At 44.6% G+C, this 19,551-nt stretch overlaps 2 non-coding genes across 2 annotated transcripts; both read right to left on the bottom strand.

Annotated features, from left to right (window-relative positions):
* Positions 1–1,038: 1,038 nt before the first annotated feature.
* Positions 1,039–1,112, bottom strand: trnai-aau (transfer RNA isoleucine (anticodon AAU)). Its single transcript has one exon. It is a non-coding gene; the product is annotated as a tRNA-Ile (tRNA).
* Positions 1,113–1,671: 559 nt separating this feature from the next.
* On the bottom strand, positions 1,672–1,742 carry trnag-gcc (transfer RNA glycine (anticodon GCC)). The gene has a single exon. It is a non-coding gene; the product is annotated as a tRNA-Gly (tRNA).
* Between the last annotated feature and the right edge of the window lie 17,809 nt (positions 1,743–19,551).

The following is a 19,551-nucleotide window of genomic DNA, read 5'->3' as shown; positions in this document are numbered from 1 at the left end:
ACAGAGAAATGCCCACAAGCATTTGAAAAGCCGCACCACGACGCACTTGAAATAGCTCTTACATTAGTGGTAGACGCAGGAATCGCCTTTTTATTTACGCTCTTACCAACGCGATGGAAAGCAAAACAAAGCAAAGCAGAGCAAAACAAAACGAACAAACGAAAACCTTGCGTATAACGCCGTTACGTGCCCAAGCGGTATTGTACATCATCCTAGCACTGCACCCCGGGGCGTACGGTATATGGGAACGAGCACACGCCACGAATCATCTCGAATCACTCCCTACAGCTGTAAGGCGCCTTGAAGCGTGCACCCCCAACATTCTTCTTTGCGCATGTGTGAAAGGTAAACTCTTGAGCAGACTCTGAACCAGCTCTAAGGAAACTAATCCGATTAGACGTTACTTTGACTCATCTTTTTACGCTCAGTGCTGGATTGCTCAAACTCCAGCTAGGGTTAGGGTTAGCATTCCCACGCTACTTAGACACTTTGTTTACGCTCAGTGCTGGATTTTGGGAACTTCAGGATGAGTGGGAATTTTCTCCTATCTGTCAATTCTGTTTTGTTTTGGAGACTCTTGGCTGCCTATGTTGTACAGTGCAGCGTGAAGGAAACATTTTCCAAAACTGTCAGCTCAAAAGTTGTAAGAAAACCTCTCCAGCTGCTTTAACTCTCTTCATTTTTGTCATTTAATGTGACACTCGATGTATAACTGGAGCCTCACATATGCAAATGGTGAGGCTCCAGTTCGACACCCAGTTCGACACCACTTTACAGTATATGACAAAAGCATGGCAGACTGTGCCGGACCGGCAGATAACTTCCGCTTATTTTTACCATATTAAACATTGGAAATCCAACCACTTGTATTTGTGACACTTGATTTTGGCTCCACCTAAGACACTCTTAAATCTTCAAACACTTTTCTCTTCTCCCGCAACACTCTTGTCTGTCGGCACTATGTGGCAGCGTTGCATGACAACCCCTCTCACCACGGAAAGGAACCTAACAGCTTTGGTAAGAGAGGAGAAAAGGACCTGGCCAGTACGGGGCTCAAACCCGTGACCTTGGCGTTATTAGCACCACGCTCGTACCAACTGAGCTAACCGGCCTCACGACAGTGCTCCTCTCTGTGCTGCAAAAAATCGAACTCAGGGAATTTCTTTTGTCCTCCTTTGAATAGAAAGCCGTGTAATTCAGTGTACGGGCTTTCTCGTGCAGTTTCATGGTTCTTGTAACCCAAATCCTACACTGGCCTGAAGTGCCCCCCCATTTCACAGCATTTTTCAGCTGATTTAAAATGTACCTAAAGGAGAAGCATTATTGAAGACCATCAATTACCAAGAGCTTTTGTCAAAGGTTTTGGTGGTCATTTTGAATGACCACAGAGCGCTGTGACCTCGGTTTTACATCTCATCCAAAAGACAGCGCCCTTTTACAACACAGCATCTCCGTCACTATACTGGGGCATTGGGACCCGCACAGACCTCAGGGTGAGCGCCCCACTGCCGGCACCATTAACACCGCTTCCAGCTGGAAGCTTTGTTTTTCCCTGTAGCTCACCCTCATCCAGGTACTGACCTGGCTCACACCTGCTTAGCTTCAGTGGGTTTTTTGAGTTGCGAGTTGCAAGGGGATGCAAGTGATGGAGCCGCTCGCTGCAAAAGCCACTGCATTGGCCGGGAATCGAACCCGAGCCTCCCGCGTGGCAGGCGAGAATTCTACCACTGAACCACCAATGCTCAGTGCCTGGGCCTTCAAAAAAGACGCTTTTTTGGTGCTCTGTGCAAAACGCGTCGACATCTGCTTCCAGCTGCAAAATGCCATTCGCGGACGCTGAAGAACTTATTTCCAAGGCAGCGGGTACAAGCGATTGGGCGTTTTAAAACCACCAGGAACAGCAAAGAGGCGCGCTTCTTTGCTTGCGCCGAAACACACCGACTGGAGGCGGATAACGTAGTCGGCAGGATTCGAACCTGCGCGGGGAGACCCCAATGGTTTTCTAGTCCATCGCCTTAACCACTCGGCCACGACTACAGCAAACCCCACTACCGCTGCGTTCTTGCTACAATCTTACCTGGATCGCAAGGCGCCGGCGGAAGCCTATTTCAAAGTCGTTCTCCGTTTCAAACAAACATTTCCAAAATACAAGCCTTGCAGACAGACACGCCTCAGAGGACTTAAGGGTGGCTTCATGTCGGAATGATAAAGTCTCCCCGTCCGGACATGAAAATGCCACTTTGTTACACACAAAAAAAGAATCAACAACAGAGAAATGCCCACAAGCATTTGAAAAGCCGCACCACGTCGCACTTGAAATAGCTCTTACATTAGTGGTAGACGCAGGAATCGCCTTTTTATTTACGCTCTTACCAACGCGATGGAAAGCAAAACAAAGCAAAGCAGAGCAAAACAAAACGAACAAACGAAAACCCTCACGTCCCGCACTTGCGTATAACGCCGTTACTTGCCCAAGCGGTATTGTACGTCATCCTAGCACTGCACCCCGGGGTGTACGGTATATGGGAACGAGCACACGCCACGAATCGTCTCGAATCACTCCCTACAGCTGTAAGGCGCTTTGAAGCGTACACCGCCAACATTCTTTTTTGCGCATCTGTGAAAGGTAAACTCTTGAGCAAACTCTAAACCAGCTCTAAGGAAACTAATCCGATTAGACGTTACTTTGACTCATCCTTTAAGGGACCTTTGTTAATTGGAGAAATCAATGATTTCGAATGAATTCTGTATGCGTTAAAAGACAGCTATACACAGAAAACATGCAGGACACTGCTCATGATGTTTCCCGAGCCGAAACACAGTGCGTTTTTCCAAGCCATCTGACAAAGCCCGCCCACTGAAAACTGCAGCAGATCGTGTAAAGACGTTCAACTTTGTAACTACTGCACGCACAGGAAGCAGAATAAATTCCTCTTTTCAAACTGTCAAAGGTTTGCTTTGCGAACGCTGCAGGACATCGCACAATCTCTTTTGAACGGGGACAAACGATTTCTTATGAGGCGCACTAAGTACAGACGTTTAAAAAGCTCCACTCATGCCGACCATGCAGCATGAAGAAGCGCAACCTAACGTTTGCATTCCTAGCACTGTTGCAACCTAGCACTGTTGCATTCCGCGCATCAGTAGCTAAAAGAATATCATTTAAGGCTCTTGTTAATGCTGTTTCAGAAACCAGACTGAAATTTCTCAAGTATATTATTTGAATCCAGATACGATTGACGTTGGGCAACAACTATTCTCTCAAAACTTTTAGATTGAAATGGGACCTTTGAGACAGGCCTGTAGTTGTTAAGAACTTGTGGATCCAAATTTGACTTCTTAAGGAGCGGTCTAACAACCGCTACCTTAAATTGATCAGGTACAACGCCTGACGCAAGCGATGCATTCATCATACTAATTATAGGTCCTGCCAGTCCTTCGAGGGAATCTTTGACTAGCTGAGTGGGTATGGGATCTAGCGAACAGGTGGTTGACTTTGTCTTACGTCTGTGTCCATGAGTCCACCATAAGAAGAAATCTGAACAGAAATCTGAGTGGTGATCATGCGAGGTCACCACGGAGGAAACCACTGCTCTCCCCCCCAAAAAAACCAACACTGCCCCTCTCAAGTTTGCTAAAGACCACATGGATGTTCCACAGCAACTCCTGGAACAATGTTCTGTGGACAGACGTGACAAAAGTTGAACTTGTTGGTAAATGTGCACAGCGTTATGTTTGGAGATAACAAAACACTGCATACCAACTCCAAAACCTCATCCCACCTGGGAAGCATGGCGGAGGCTGTACGGCTTGCAATCATCGAGGGACCGATGAATTCCAAGATGTATCAGGAAATTCTACAGCAGAATGTCAGGGTGTCTGCCTGTGATCTAAAACTCGAAAGACGCTGGGTCATGCAGCATGACAAAAACAAAGGAGTACATCAACAACAGAGTGGCTGAAACAGAAGAAATTCCATATTTTGGGATGGCCAAGTAAGAGTCCTGACCCCAATCCCATTGAAGTGCTGTGGCGTGATCTGAAGCAGGCCGTTCAGCGCAAGACATCCCAAAAATATACATGAACTGAAACAGTTTTGCATAGAGGAATAGGCCAAAATACTTCCTAACCGCTGCTCAGGTCTGACCAGCCGCTACAGAAAGTGGGGATTGAGGTTTTTGTCATAAAGGAGGTTCCACTAGCTCCTTAATATAAGGGTTCACATACTTTTTCCATCAATGACCTTGATTGTTTAAACCATTTGGTCAATAAAGAAACAGCAATGTCAAATGTTGGGCGTGTGTTGTTTGTGAAATCAGACTCTCTTTATTAATTATTATGACTTAGATAAAGATAAGATCACATGTTAGGAGCCATTCATGCAGAAATCCACATCATTCCAAAGGGCTGTTTACAAAAGTTTTTCTCCCAACTGTATGTGAGAGAAAAGCAGAGACGCTCACGGAGTAAGGTGGGGTTGTAGCTTTGCAAATCACAAGGACATTTGTACGCTCAAAATGGGACAGGAGCACCCCAGATGGGACTCAAACCCACAATCGCTGTTTTAGGAGGCCAGTGTCTTAGCCATTAGGCCACTGGGGCACACTGGGGAGGGTCAATCACGCTGATGAGAGCCAGTTTTTTTTTCCTTTGCTTTTTCAAAGGGATCCCCAAAATTAGGGAAGTTAGGCAGCAGAAGGTTTACTGTGACCTGAGAAGGACCGGCATCCAATCACGGTGGTACACACACACACGCTCTCACTCATCTGAGCTACACGGCTACCAAGATGATCTCAGGTGCGCCGAGCTGGTACGGAACATATTGAACTGATCGACGACGAATTGTCTCTCAGACAGGCTTTTCACCTCTGAGCTCCCTGACTGACAGTGATCAGCTAGGTAGTGAAACAGTCAGCTGCTTCTAAGCCTTAAACAGCTGCATCTCGGCGCTTCCACGGAGAGATGATTTGAAAGCCGAACATCGCCTATTGGGAACACCTTTCTATCACTAGTTTAAGAGACTCTTAAGGTCTTGCAGAGGTGCCTGTCTAATAGCATGTGCTTTGCAAGCTATAGGTGTTTAGGCTGAGGCAGAATGCCTGTTAACAAAATGTTTTTCTAAAGGGGCCTCGCACTCTTTTCCAAGCAATGGTCACCATCCCCACCGAGTGTCACAATGTAGTCATGTCCTAGGACATCACCTGTTAGTCTCCATTTGTCTGCCACCAACACTTTAGGTTACAGAGTCACAACCGCACCCCGGAGACCAGAGGAGCCATTGGCGTTCTGGCGGCGCAGATTGGGCTGAAGGTGGGACGCTTGAATCTCGCTGTTGGAGGCCGTCTGAAACTGACCCAAGCCTTTCCCTTGAATTAAATGTAAATAAGAAATGAACCCCAGATGCACATGGAATCAATCACGTGTTTCCTTTGAGCCGTTTCAGAGACTGCTCCAGAGTTTACCTTGCACAGATGCGCAAAGATTAATGATGGGGGTGCACGCTTCCAGGCGTCTTACAACTGTAGGGACTGTTTAGAGACAATTCGTAGATTGTTCTCATTTCCCTCTATTCCCCGTGTTGCAGTGGTAGGATGACGTAAATTCCTGCTTCGACACGTAACGGCATTATAATCAAGTGCAGGAGCTGAGGGCTTTAGTTTTGTTTCGTTTTCCATGGCGTTCGTAAGCGCGCAAATCAAAGGCAATTCCTGCGTCTAACACGAATGTAAATGCTTTGGAAAGTGCAGTGTGGTGCAGCTTGTAAAATCCTTTTCCACATTTGTGGTTTGTTGATGTTTTTTCTGTCTGCCAAAGTTGCATTTTGACATCCGGACTGGGGGACTTCATCATTTGAACGTGAAGCCAGCCTTAAACCCTCTGAGGCATGTCTGTCTGCCGGCACGAATCTTGTGAAAGGTATTTTTTTTTTAACGGAGAGCGACTTTAAAAAGGTTTCCGCAGCGACTTCGCACTCCGTGTTAGATTATAGGAGGAATGCGGCGGCAGCGAGCTCGCTTTTGTCATGGCCGAGTGGTTAAGGCGATGGACTCGAAATGCGTTGGGGCTTCCCCGCGCAGGTTCGGAACTTGCCGACTCCGGCGTCTGCCGCACGTCGCCTTGTGCCTGCGCGGCAAAGGCAACGTGCCGCTTCTCCTTTCCCGGTACTATGAAAATGCTAAATCGCTTGGACCCGCTGCCATGGAAAGCAGTTCTTCAGATTACCACACATTCTGCGTTCGCACCTCTGGTGCTCTACTTATGCCTTTGAAAACCTAATGAATAAAGCTGAAAGAACCGACACGATATGTAGGTGCTCGTAAAGCACGCATTAAAGAACTGTTAACAGCAAGGGTTTCAGTGGGTTAACTGAGGAGAAGGCGTGATCGCTAATTGTTGACTTTTTATTTGGTGTTAGAAACACTCTTACTGTGCATGATGTGCAACAAATGTAGCCACAGAAATTGCATCACGCTTTCATGTATGCTATTGCAGACACCAACGTTGCCTAGATAGAAAACCGAAATAGCCGTGGGTTTGCTTGTTGGTCTGAAGGATCTCTCTTCGAATCTCTATCATTTGTCAATGGAAGTAAAAGGCGCTGCAATCTCATACGTTCAGAATCAAACCCGCAGCTGTTGTTCGACTTTATTTCTTGACTAATTACAACTGAGTGTCGCATGAGCAGTTACGTAAACTTGTCTGGTATATTTGAACACAAATGCCGTTCTTCAATTAAAACTAACAGTACATTGTCAGGGACATTCAGTTCTATACAAACAAGAGACAGACAAGAGAATATTTCTACCTTTCATGTGGACTACGTGTTGACTTACTGATCGGAATAATTGAAAAGTTCGGGTTCATAGCCGATGCAGTGCGTGCTAATTAGAACAACAGCAACGCTGAGCTCTCAGCACCGTACTGAGCCCAGGTGTTTTTCTAAAGCTGTCAGGTGCAGTTCATTTACATGAAGGAAATCTCTTACTGGGTACGATTACAATACAGTAAGTAGCACAGGCTACTTAGGGAGTAGCCTGATGCGTTTAAAAACGACCCGAGCCAGGCAGAAGTCGAATCTACAATCTCCTGATCCGTAGTCAGACGTGTTATCCATTGCACCACTGACCCTGGTGCAACACTGCAGGACTGCAACCCGGTGAGCTCAGCACTGCAACTAGTAAAATACCCCCGGTCCATTCTTTTCCAAAAGTGAGAAACACCTGTTTTCTACATTTTGTCTGTTTTAAAACCATATCTCTTTAAACCAAACCAAGAGTTTGTCTTTTGCTCTGATATTCTGATTCATTTTGATTTCAAAGAAAAAAAAAACTACCTTCCAAAGCATCATAAAATTGTCCCTTCTTCCAGACTCTACTTCTCTCTTGTAGTAGTACAGCAGACCTTTCCAGGTGAGCAGATCACAGAGTCCGAAATGAGCTTCCTCCATCAAGCAAAGTACCTGAACATGACTCTGTCATCATAAAAGCGCCCCTGTAATAAAGAAATTCAATCTGAAATCAAGAGGGCAGTTGCCTACTGAAATACAAGAAGTCATCAATTTTAACCTAGCAACACATTAAAGGCTGCATCTATACAAGTACGATTCTAGAAATGCTCACCAGATTACGTTTTAAGAAGGAACTGCGCTTCAGGTTCTGCCGAGATCTTAACTCGGATGGCAGGATTCAGAGTCCGGAGTGCGGACTGATTGCGCACGGAGGGTCCATATACTGTGGATCCCTCAGTGATCTTCCGCGTATTCAAACCGCCAGCGTGTGACTCCCCTGTCCCCGTGACCTCATTGCTCTGCTCTCTCCTCTGTGCAGCCGAGCCCGATTCACGGTAAAGTGAAAAAAAAATATGCCCTCAACGTGAGATTTACTCTGGAGCGAGGATAGATGTTACCTTTTTATCATTGAACAGGATGTATGTGATGTGGCGACTAGGTTCAATTTTGTATCCTCTTTAAAAGATTAAGGACTGGGGTGAGCGTGATTTACCACCCTTTCAGCTAAGAACCCGACGTGCGCACCGTCTAAGCTGCATAGACTCGGTCGTTTAACTCTTCTCCATTAGCAGGGTTAAGGTTAAAGAAAAAAAAACATTGCTGACTTCTTTTTTTTTTGCCAGCTGCTAGCGCTGATTAGCAAGGTTTGTATTTCATGTTTTGCAAGTTGCATCCATTTTAAGAAAAACAAGTCGTGTTAAAGACAGGAAATGAATACTTGCATTTAATTAAGTCTAGCCATAGGCGGTTATCCACTGGGATTCAGACCCAGGGTCTTCTGTTTACTAGACAGGTGCTTTAACCAACTAAGCCACAGCGCCCCGGGAGTGCTGTCCTTTTGCAGCCACTTGGACACACCACTCAGACACATCTGCATTCGGTGTGTGCTCCGCCTGCTCGCTGAGCAAGTTGCCACCTTTACATACAATAGCAACATCGACACCAAGAGAAAGGATGACAAATGGCTTTTATCTGGAACTTTTCATGTCCAAGGAGCTCAATGTGCTTTCTGTGTACAACAGGGCCACTGAACTCCACGCTGGCCACTGAACCACAGCAGTGGCTTGCTGGCTTGACATCTCCCAAGGAAAATGTTGAAATCGCATGTGGAACAGGAAAATGACCCTCGAGTACGAGGGAAAAAAAGAAAAAGATCATCTGGAGCGAGCCAACCCAGTTGGGACAGCCCAGTTTTGTTGACGAGGTGGCCGAGTGGTTAAGGCGATGGATTGCTAGTCCATTATGCTTTGCACGCATGGGTTCAAATCCCATCCTCGTTGGTTTCCACGTCTGTTTCCATTCTGTTTTTGATCCCTATTGCTCAATGCACAGTGAAAGCATTGCATACATGTGTCTGACAATGAGAAATGGGCCCCTGAGACAGTCATTTGCCTGTTTCACAAATGATCGTATTTTACTAGAGATTCTGTTTGGGATTCAGATGTGCATTCGGACAGCAATCCCTTTCAAGAAATGATACATTCTGGATGAGGTCAAAGGTGCATCATTTGGACACTTTGTGGGCTTGAAATACAAAGAAAATCATGTTCTATGGTACAAGATAAATACAAAACTTAAGCTTTTATTATAATTAGATTTGTTTATAAAGCATAAGCAATCATTTATTACATTAATATATGTAAAAATAACATTTTAGCATCATACGTTTAGTATATTTAGTCCCTAATGCTGAAAGAAATGATCATAGAACATGACTTCTAACCTTACCTGCTGTGTTTTTGATCCCTATTGCTCAATGCACAGTGAAAGCATTGCATACATGTGTCTGACAATGAGAAATGGGCCCCTGAGACAGTCATTTGCCTGTTTCACAAATGATCGTATTTTACTAGAGATTCTGTTTGGGATTCAGATGTGCATTCGGACAGCAATCCCTTTCAAGAAATGATACGTTCTGGATGAGTTCAAAGGTGCTGGAACACTGTATTTAGGATGTGTTTGCAGTTATTCTGTGTTTCTAGCTTCAACCCAGTGATATATATATATATATGCTCACTGATTTTTTGGTACATGCCCAGGGCAATAATCATTATGAGGATTTATTTCCATATGTGCTAGAGGTAGTGTTGTGAAATTCTTCAACACACTGGATCGCAGGTTTAAACCTGCACTCTTACTCCTTAAATACCAACAAATGCAGATATGTAGCAATCATATTGTAGCGGACACTCATTTGCCTGTTTCACAAATGATCATATTTTACTAGAGATTCTGTTTGGGATACGGATGTGCATTCTGACAACAATCTCTTTCAAAAAATGATTTTACCTTATCGCAGCCTTGCCCCTCTTGCCTCTTTGGAAAATATCTCCATCTTGTGGTCGTTGTTGGTAATGTTTAGACAATATCTCCATCTTGTGGTCGTTTTTGGTAATGTCTAGACAATATCTCCATCATGTGGTCGTTGTTGGTAATGTCTTCTTATGCCCTTTTTTATTTCAATTCTTTATTAGTTGATTCTAGAATCTCTACAATAGAGCTGAAAATATCAGTTTTGTAGCAGACAATATGACATTAGTTATAGTCCAATTAAGACTTTATTACCCTGTTTGTAACATAACAAATTAAAATTGATTAAAACTAAATTTGGAACACCAGGGAACATAAAAAATGATTTTTAGGAAAACCATGAGGTTCTCTGTGTCCGATGCCTGCAAGGGGAGAAAGCTAGAATCCTTTGCTTTTTCAAAATTTGAAAATAAACATCATATAACAACAGCTTTCATTCCTAGGAGTGAAAAATAACCATTTTTGAAGACATATTAGTTTCTAAAACACTACAATAAAGTTAAAAACATCCGTTTTATATTACTTTTAGTATTTTTAGTGAAATTAGTCATGTATTGCACTATTTTTAATATAATCTCTAATTAAAAGTGAATAGAATTAAGTTTGGAGCAACAAGGAACACAAAAAAAAAAAGATTTTAAGGAAAAAAATGATGTCTTCTGTGCCAGGTGCCTGCAAGGGGAGAAAGCTAGAATCCTACCCAGGCTCCTGGAGTTCTGTCCTGGCTAAAGGAGGTGAATCCATCCCCTTCAAAGCTCCATGAAAAAATGATCATTTAAAATTTGAAAAAAAAACATCATATAACAACAGTTTTCATTCATAGGAGTGAAAAACAACCATTTTTGAAGACATATTAGTTTCTAAAAAACTACAATTAAGTTGAAAACATCCGTTTTATATTACATTAATTTTTGTGAAATTAGTCATTTATTGCACTATTTTTAATAAAATCTCTAATTAAAAGTGATTAAAATTAAGTTTGGAACAACAAGGAACACACAAAAAAAAGATTTTAAGGAAAAAAATATTGTCTTCTATGCCAGGTGCCTGCAAGGGGAGAAAGCTAGAATCCTACCCAGGCTCCTGGAGCTCTGTCCTGGCTAAAGGAGGGTGAATCCATCCCATTCAAAGCTCCATGAAAAAATGATATTTTTAAATTTGAAAAAAAAAACATTATAGAACAACATCTCTTGGTCCACAGAGTGCAAAAATCCAACTTTGAAGAAAATCCATTGACTGATCCCCGAATCCTGAAGTTTCTTCGCATGATATCGGGCTTGCAACCACTTTCTGGAAAATTTTCAGCTCCATTGTAGAGATACTAGAATCAACTAATAGAGAATTAAAATAAAAAAGGGCATAAGAAGACATTACCAACAACGACCACAAGATGGAGATGTTGTCTAGACATTACCAACAACGACCACAAGATGGAGATATTTTCCAAAGAGGCAAGAAGGGCAAAGCTGCGATAAGGTAAAATCATTTTTTGAAAGAGATTGTTGTCAGAATGCACATCCGTATCCCAAACAGAATCTCTAGTAAAATATGATCATTTGTGAAACAGGCAAATGAGTGTCCGCTACAATATGATTGCTACATATCTGCATTTGTTGGTATTTAAGGAGTAAGAGTGCAGGGGGTCTAAATCTGCGATCCAGTGTGTTGAAGTATTTCACAACACTACCTGTAGCCCGTCTGGAAATAAATCCTCATTCTGATTATTGACCTGGGCATGTACCAATAAATCACTGAGTATATATATATATCACTGTGTTGAAGCTAGAGACCTGTATGTAATAATATGATGCTAAAATGTTATTTTCACATGTAAGAAAACCGGCTCAGGGACGCCAAATATGTAATGTTGCCATAGCAAAATTAAATGTAGGGGGTCTCTGAAGGCACCAGTTCTGTAGGGTTTGGGCATTTACTGAGACAATTATTAATTGTAGCAGTAAATCACAAAGTTGATTCTTTTGATAGCTTTAGAATCCAACCATGTGACATAACTCAAACAACGTGCACACACAGGTACTAATACACGAGGATACATTTATTAATACATAAAATATGCATGTAAACCTAACAGATCTTATCAAGAGGGTTATCAGAATACAAAAGATATATATTCAGTCAGTTACGAAGTGTTACACATATCAAGAGGACATACGTTCAGTATATCATTCATTAAGACCGTTTCGTTAATGAACTTGGTTATAACTTCTACATTAGATACTGAAACAAGTACATAACTCTTAGGAATTAAATTGATATCAACTGGTTGGGATAACAATTGAATTCTCGAGCTGTAATGCATTGAAGTTGAATACTCATCCAATCTTTGGGGATTCAGATCTTCCTGCGGGCACAAAGAAACAGTTGCAGGCTGTTGCTGTCCAATCCGCGCTCTCTGGCTCCGTGCCAGGCTGTGCTGTGCGGCTTGCGACGCTGCACTGCTGATGCTCACTGTTGGCTTTAACTAGCAAAGTTTGTGCACAGGAGAAAAGATGACTGTGGGTCCCAGCAAGTCAGGAAGAGGACCGGTTCGTTTCTGATGAAGAGCTAGTTCTGAATAGTGATTCAGCTGTCCACAGTTCCGACCTGTTCACAAGGCCTGCTGCTGGTGCTAACCTCGGGTGGATCCTCTGGTTATTCTCTGGCAACCTCCGCTCTAGACTCTTAGAACAAAGGAAAGTTCTGGCACTCGGACACACTGGCCGTTCCGTGGTTGTCCGGGCTGAGTCTCAGGATGGTCAGGAGGCGCGCTGCGAGAATGTCCTGCCCTTGGGAGCCTTCTGCTCCTGGGCCGTCCTGCCCTGGAATTCTCCTTTGAATTCCCTTTAGAATTGTCCACAGAATCCTCTGAATCCTCCCTTCTGAATCTTACTGAATCTCACAGGCTCTCTGTGTTGCCTGTTTTTACCTGGAGGAACTTCAGCTCATTGATTGGCTGAAAGTTCCATGGGCATCAGAGTCCCACGTGGGTTACTCGGCCCTACCAGTCCCTGATTGATTGATCAAGGTGAGATATGAGTCACTTAGTCCTGACACTTAGTAATGCAGTCCAGATGTCCAACTGGCACTCCCTAGACAGATAGGCGCCAATGGATGACCATTGATCATGATAGCCAGGCTTAGCTAAGTGCATCCCCCTTTGGGAGCTGTCCTAGGACCTTAAATCACCCTGCAGAACAGTTTCTCTGTGGCTGCACCACAGAGATGAACAGAGAAATGGGGCCTCATTTGGGAAGGCTCAGAACACTTAATTCTGCCTTATTAATAAGCCTCGCCGCTACATATCCCCCCTTTTTGAAGGTCATGAGGTCCTGAGGCGTTGTTGCCTTCAAAACAAAACAGAGTTAAGTGATGTCCCTTGCCATTAGAACATTAATCTTAAATGTCCACATTACTCCTCGAGAATTCATACCGGAACCAGCGTTGGATACAAACAGGATGAATAACATCTGGAGTATGTATAAACACGGTAGGAGACATTATCTAAGTCTAGGAATTACACATCAGGAAGTTCACTGTCAATATCTGATACCTCTGTAGTACATATTTGGGAAGAAATCACTTCCTTTCTTTTGACATGCTACCTTTGACTCATTCATGCTACCCAGATTACATTTTGATGCAAGAGTACAGCATTCAGAGTACACTGTCAGTCATGATCCAGCTTCCCAGCAGCAGTGTTACAATAACAACAGTTCCTGTTCCCAGCCCCGCGATAAACCACAACACCTGTGTTGGGTATCTGCTTGGGTGGTTTGGAGGTTTGTTCCATTAAAGCAAACTAACTACCTGTACCTCTTCAGGGCTTACTGTTTCTTGGATTTCTATCCAATTCAATAGTGTGGCACCTGAAGGCATCCATGACCTCAAGTTTGGTCTTATGTTGTCTGGTTCCAGACCGTACAGTGTTAAGTTACCATGCTGTACTATGGCCTCCTCGGGAACTTGCAGGAAAACTGTTTGATTAGGTAGCTGCATTGTGGTAGCTGTATCATGCCTGTCACAAGTCATAGTGTCAGTTAAATGTGGTGTGCTGACCAGCCATTTACTTCCTACCTGCTCTTCATGGGGTTCATTAACCTCCCTCTGCTCGTTAGTAGCTTTACACCCTTCATTGGTGAATCGTTTAGACACAGCCAATGGATAGCTTTGGTAGCCATACCCATCTCAAGATTTGGAACCAAATTCAATCTTGGATTGCCTTCTGGGTGAGCTATGAGCGATGGGGTTAATGTCACATACTCCTCTACTGAGAAGAGTGGAATCAAGTGGGTTGGGAATCGTGCCGTGGTTAGACTAGCTACAGTGGCACTAAGCTCCCTTAATAGGTCTTGTGTCAACATTCTGGCCTGTTGCACACAAGCATAAACCCACTGTATAACACCAACAATCATGTCCACTGGTTGGGGAATAAGGTTTAACCCTGTTGCATAGGAAATTGCCTGTAGGGTTTTCCCTAAGCTTTCCAACTTTTGCTGCTGTCGATACAGTCTGTCACTACCCTCCGGCATCTCTGACCCCTGCCTTCTTGGGGCAGTCAGGGTGAGAGTGCCAGTAGCACACAAACCTACCAGAAAAAAGCAAACGTGCAACAGTGGCGGCAGCAATCAGTCCTCCCAAAAGTCTTTTCGGGTGGCTGATCCCAGTCATCTCCTTCTGAGTGACTGTCGCCTTTCTAAGCTGGCGCAGCGTGTACATGGTGTCTTTCACAGTATGCCCTGTGGCATCTTGGGCACCAACATCCTGGAAATATGGGGAGATCTGACGCAGCTGCTGATGCTGCTCCTCCTTTTCCAGGGCATCTGCTTTTTCGATTTGTTCATGCCTGTGCTCTAGGAACCCTGCAGGGGGTGGTGCAGCGGTAGAGCATGCCTGACCCTCGGCTGAGTGGTCATCTGGAGCACCTGAGTGATCTGGGATTGTTACCCCATTCTCACTGTTCAGGTCCACCCTGCACACTTCCTGATTGAGGAATCCCTCTATCGGCATGTTTACAATCGTTCGCTGGGCGTGGGTGTAGGACACCTGCTCGCTCCCCCCTTCCCTTGCTAGGGGTTCAGGGAGCTGCCCCAGCACTGGGATAGCTAGTTCACTGTCTTTGAACTTACTATCACTCACCAGGCCCATGTCAGTGCAGGCGGGGATTCTGACACCCCTCTTTGCGATGTCCTGCACTGGCAGGCGGGTGACTTGACCATCCAGCTCCAGTCTGGCTGAACCACTGTTGGTCAGACTCAGACTGACAGACTGAGCTGGTGGCTGTAAGAAAACCGGCTCGGCTTTCATTCCCTGTCCCTTCTGGGGGACTGGGTGTGTTGGCAACCCTGCCGTTGAGGCAGGAACAATCAGGTCAGTCTCACTCACTACCTGGTAGTTGTGAGAAATAATGTTACCTGACTGCAGGTTCCCTGGGTCAGAGCAGAGGGAATCGGCATCTGGGATCAGGTGTGTCCACAGCGCAGTAGTCTCAGCGTCCAGCTGGACCTCCTGTCTAACCTGTGAATGTTGCACCAGGGGCACCTGGCGGTGGCCCTGTGACAGCTGCTCAAGCAGATCCTTACTAATAGAGGACCTCTCAGGGCTAAGGGTGAGGGCTACATCACCAACCTGCTCTCCTGCCATCTGGATCCCTTCCACCACTGCAGGGTGGTGTTCCTGACCCCTCTTGGGTGCCAGGGTGCACAGGGAAAGCTCCTTTTCATCGCCAGGTGGGGAGATCTGCTCCTCTTTAGGGATGTAAAAGGTGTGTGCTTTACCTGGTGGATCAGGCGGCTGCTTGGAGCACCGCTCCTGTGGCATGGAGGCTGTTGGGACCTTGGCCGGGACACGACTTCCCTGTATATCCGGGGAACAAGGAAATATTTTTATTTCTTGTCCAGAGGGAACAGAAGGAATCTCCACATAGGCTTCTGTGTTCGGTGGGCACTGTGTGAGCACAGTCTGCCTCTTGGCCCCCCTTTCCTTCTGTACAGAAGGCTTAGGAGCCTTGACCTGTTTCCACACTTTGCCTTTCTGGTGATCCACCAAAGGTTCCTCTCTGAGTCGCATGCCCTTTTCTTTTTCAACCCGTTTGAGCTTGCCGTGTGACATCAAACACCTTTCAACCTCAGTGTCAATCAGTGTCTCACAGTGTAAGACATCTCCCATGGCAGCCTTGAGGTAAAAGCTTCTTGCTTTTCCTCTGTGTTTTACTGCCTGCTCTGTGACTTCAGGGGTGGAGTCAGCACTCACTTGGGAGTGGCTGAATTCATCCAGGCAGGAACCCTTCTGCTCAATCAGATAGACTGAGGGAGGGAGAGGGGGCGGGTCTCCGCCTCCTCATGGAGAGTATCAGCTCATTCACGCTTCCGGCAGCCTTGGGGAGCGGTTGTCCCTGTCCTAATAAAGCTTGTTCAAGCCTGGCCAGGCGGGTGGCTACTGAATCCTTTTGTTCAGCTTTATCTAGCCCTTTCCCTCCCCCGGTGTTCTCATGGCACTTAGGACGCTGGGTGTGGTCCTGTGTGCATGCTTTGGAACGGGGCTTAGCCAGCTCAGGAGCCTGTGCTCCTTCGAGCAGGGGGGAATTAACCCTGCTGGCTCTGACGGCAAACACAGTCACTTTAACAGCTTTTTGCTCAGAGCGACTTTGGACATCATACTCCCAGGCTTTCTGCACGAATCTCTTAATATCAGTCATTTTCATGGTCTGTGCATCTGTATGCATTAAGATCATCTTTCTGACTGACGGGTGGAGATTCGCAATGAATAAACCCTTGAAATGTGTGTTCTCTTCGCAACCCTCATCATTTCGCCCTGCAAAATAAGTTCGTCTAAGTCTCTCGTAATATTCGCGAGGGGACTCTGCTCTCTTGTGCTTAATGTTAAGAGCGGCGGCTATCGCAGCAGTCGGGTCAATAAACGCACTGTATTCTTCGATAAGTGCTTGACAAAGCTGCTCAAAATCATTACAGACTTCTTTCATCTGCCTAGCCATCCACTCATGTACAGCTCTGCTGGTAGTTTTCCTGACCAGAAACACTTTCTCCTGTTCTGTGGCGTTTGGCAGATACTGCAGGGTATACCTGAGGTCCTGAATATAACTCTCGATATTATTCTTTGACACTGCGGGGTCAAATCTCTCTATGTCCTTCGCTAGCTCTCTCAGAGAATGGAGATTTATCCTTCTAGCTTCTCCGCTGACGGAGATATGGAAGAGATCGTGGTCAGACCTGTCGCTGCTAGAGAGAGTGCTTAATAGCGACTCGAATTCAGACCTTTTAGCAACCATCCTTAAACTTAAAGAGTATTACTTTTAAGTACGAAATCACAGTTTTACCACAGAAAACCACAAGATCAAGTATGCAATCAACCCGGTAGATCGCAAAAGATCACAAAACAATCAAGCACTGCTTAAAGAGCAAGGGGAACTTTTTTTTCTTTCGGCTTTCAGCACACCGTATTGTTGTGTATGAAACCCGCGGCGTTTTATATTGAATTATTCCGCTTGGTTGACTCATTTCAGTCTTGCCACGCCCACCCAGGGACGCCAAATAATGTAAGAAAACCGGCTCAGGGACGCCAAATATGTAATGTTGCCATAGCAAAATTAAATGTAGTGGCTCTCTGAAGGCACCAGTTCTGTAGGGTTTGGGCATTTACTGAGACAATTATTAATTGTAGCAGTAAATCACAAAGTTGATTCTTTTGATGGCTTTAGAATCAAACCATGCGACATAACTCAAACAACGCGCACACACAGGTACTAATACACGAGGATACATTTATTAATACATAAAATATGCATGTAAACCTAACAGATCTTATCAAGAGGGTTATCAGAATACAAAAGATATATATTCAGTCAGTTACGAAGTGTTACACATATCAAGAGGACATACGTTCAGTATATCATTCATTAAGACCGTTTCGTTAATGAACTTGGTTATAACTTCTACATTAGATACTCAAACAAGTACATAACTCTTAGGAATTAAATTGATATCAACTGGTTGGGATAACAATTGAATTCTCGAGCTGTAATGCATTGAAGTTGAATACTCATCCAATCTTTGGGGATTCAGATCTTCCTGCGGGTACAAAGAAACAGTTGCAGGCTGTTGCTGTCCAATCCGCGCTCTCTGGCTCCGTGCCAGGCTGTGCTGTGCGGCTTGCGACGCTGCGCTGCTGATGCTCACTGACCGGCTAGTTAGTGTTGGCTTTAACTAGCAAAGTTTGTGCACAGGAGAAAAGATGACTGTGGGTCCGAGCAAGTCAGGAAGAGGACCGGTTCGTTTCTGATGAAGAGCTAGTTCTGAATAGTGATTCAGCTGTCCACAGTTCCGACCTGTTCACGAGGCCTGCTGCTGGTGCTAACCTCGGGTGGATCCTCTGGTTATTCTCTGGCAACCTCCGCTCTAGACTCTTAGAACAAAGGAAAGTTCTGGCACTCGGACACACTGGCCGTTCCGTGGTTGTCCGGGCTGAGTCTCAGGATGGTCAGGAGGCGCGCTGCGAGAATGTCCTGCCCTTGGGAGCCTTCTGCTCCTGGGCCGTCCTGCCCTGGAATTCTCCTTTGAATTCCCTTTAGAATTGTCCACAGAATCCTCTGAATCCTCCCTTCTGAATCTTACTGAATCTCACAGGCTCTCTGTGTTGCCTGTTTTTACCTGGAGGAACTTCAGCTCATTGATTGGCTGAAAGTTCCATGGGCATCAGAGTCCCACGTGGGTTACTCGGCCCTACAAGTCCCTGATTGATTGATCAAGGTGAGATATGAGTCACTTAGTCCTGACACTTAGTAATGCAGTCCAGATGTCCAACTGGCACTCCCTAGACAGATAGGCGCCAATGGATGACCATTGATCATGATAGTAAGGCTTAGCTAAGTGCATCCCCCTTTGGGAGCTGTCCTAGGACCTTAAATCACCCTGCATGAATAGTCTCTCTGTGGCTGCACCACAGAGATGAACAGAGAAATGGGGCCTCATTTGGAAAGGCTCAGAACACTTAATTCTGCCTTATTAATAAGCCTCGCCGCTACACACATATATTAATGTAATAAATGATTGCTTATGCTTTATAAATAAATCTAATTAAAATAAAAGCTTAAGTTTTGTATTTATCTTGTACCATAGAACATGATTTTCTTTGTATTTCAAGCCCACAAAGTGTCCAAATGTTCTATGATCATTTCTTTCATCATTAGGGACTAAATATACCAAACGTATGATGCTAAAATCCTGAAAAAAGGATAGGCTCCATTTCGTCAGTAGATTGGAGTCCAAAACTGATTTGGGTCAATATACATTACCTTTGAAGATAAGGTACAGTCTACTGTAGGGAACCATCAACTTAGAAAGCATTGGCCTTCCCTGGGGGTCAGGTAGGTGCAAAAGATAAACCTTTATCCTATCTTTATCTTAAGATAAGTGTCCAAGCAGTATTTTTCCAAGTTTCACCAAGCTCATCATGTTGCCATAGTAGACAAAGTTCTATAAAATGTTAAATAACTTTAGAAAAAAGCATCTTGGTCTTTCAGTACTGTACAAGGTGAATTAAACTGTCCCTGGTAATAAAAAGTAATTAGAAGCATCCCAGAAACATCCCAGCATCCCAGAAACATTCTAGAAACATTCTATCTCTAGAAACATTAGCTGTTTTATATCATGTAATTTAGTGTGATGTTGTCAGAATTCAAGGACATTATCACACACAGAAATTGGTTCAGTTAAATCTAA

Source organism: Lepisosteus oculatus, unplaced genomic scaffold (assembly GCF_040954835.1).
Source record: "Lepisosteus oculatus isolate fLepOcu1 unplaced genomic scaffold, fLepOcu1.hap2 HAP2_SCAFFOLD_60, whole genome shotgun sequence".
Lineage (NCBI taxonomy): Eukaryota > Metazoa > Chordata > Actinopteri > Semionotiformes > Lepisosteidae > Lepisosteus > Lepisosteus oculatus.
This window is presented reverse-complemented; position numbering and strand designations above follow the sequence as displayed.